The sequence below is a fragment of the Capsicum annuum genome, unplaced genomic scaffold, assembly GCF_002878395.1.
Source record: "Capsicum annuum cultivar UCD-10X-F1 unplaced genomic scaffold, UCD10Xv1.1 ctg7781, whole genome shotgun sequence".
Taxonomy (NCBI): Eukaryota; Viridiplantae; Streptophyta; class Magnoliopsida; order Solanales; family Solanaceae; genus Capsicum; species Capsicum annuum.
Genome location: NW_025888240.1, coordinates 1 through 1,097, shown reverse-complemented (window position 1 = coordinate 1,097; position 1,097 = coordinate 1). Strand labels below are relative to the sequence as shown.

The 1,097-nt window shown below is 50.0% G+C and overlaps 3 non-coding genes across 3 annotated transcripts; all 3 read right to left on the bottom strand.

Moving 5' to 3' along the window:
* Window positions 1–131: 131 nt before the first annotated feature.
* LOC124894824 lies at window positions 132–250 on the bottom strand. The gene has a single exon (XR_007051383.1). It is a non-coding gene; the product is annotated as a 5S ribosomal RNA (ribosomal RNA).
* A 176-nt stretch (window positions 251–426) lies between these two features.
* On the bottom strand, window positions 427–545 carry LOC124894823. Its single transcript, XR_007051382.1, has one exon. It is a non-coding gene; the product is annotated as a 5S ribosomal RNA (ribosomal RNA).
* Window positions 546–721: 176 nt separating this feature from the next.
* On the bottom strand, window positions 722–840 carry LOC124894825. The gene has a single exon (XR_007051384.1). It is a non-coding gene; the product is annotated as a 5S ribosomal RNA (ribosomal RNA).
* Between the last annotated feature and the right edge of the window lie 257 nt (window positions 841–1,097).

Below are 1,097 nucleotides of genomic sequence, written 5' to 3'. Positions count from 1 at the left end.
CGCCGCCCGTCACGCCCCGCACGCGCGCCCCTGCGCCTTGCCCCCTTCCTCGTTTCCGCCAAGAGGAAAAACAAAAAGATTCGCCGATCGAACCGGCAAAATTAAACCGAATTTTAAAGGAAAAGAAAAAAGCGATGCTACACGAGGACTTCCCAGGGGGTCACCCATCCTAGTACTACTCTCGCCCAAGCACGTTTAACTTCGGAGTACTGATGGGATCCGGTGCGTTAGTGTTGGTATGATCGCATCCATTATTCCCAGAACTCCAAATTCAATTATGCCTCTTTCTCCTACGCCGCCAGTCACACACCGCACGCGCGCCCCTGTGCGTTTCCCCCGTTCTCGTTTCCGCCAAGAGGAAAAACAAAAGATTCGCGGATCGAACCGGCAAAATTAAACAGAATTTTAAAGGAAACAAAAAAGGAAGGGATGCAACACGAGGACTTCCCAAGGGGTCACCCATCCTAGTACTACTCTCGCCCAAGCACGCTTAACTTCGGAGTTCTGATGGGATGCGGTGCGTTAGTGCTGGTATGATCTCATCCGTCATACCCAGCACTCCAAATTTTATTATGCCTATTTCTCCTGCGCCGCCAGTCACACACCGCACGTGCGCCCCTGTGCCTTGCCCTCTTTCTCATTCCGCCAAGAGGAAAAACAAAAAGATTCATCGATCGAACGGACAAAATTAAACCGAATTTTTAAGGAAAAAAAAAAAGAAGGGATACAACACGAAGACTTCCCAGGGGGTCTCCCATCCTAGTAATACTCTCGCCCAAGCACGCATAACTTCGGAGTTCTGATGAGATCCAGAGCGTTAGTGCTGCTATGATCGCATCCGTCAATCTCAGCACTCCAAATTCTATTATTCCTCTTTCTCCTCCGCCGCCCGTCATACCCCGCACGCACGCCCCTACGCCTTGCCCCCGTTCTCATTTCCGCCAAGAGGAAAAACAAAAAGATTCACCGATCGAACCGACAAAGTTAAATCGAATTTTAAAGGAAAAAAAAAAGAAGGGATGCAACACGAGGACTTCCGAGGGGGTCACCCATCCTAGTACTACTCTCGCCCAAGCACGCTTAACTTCGAAGTTCTG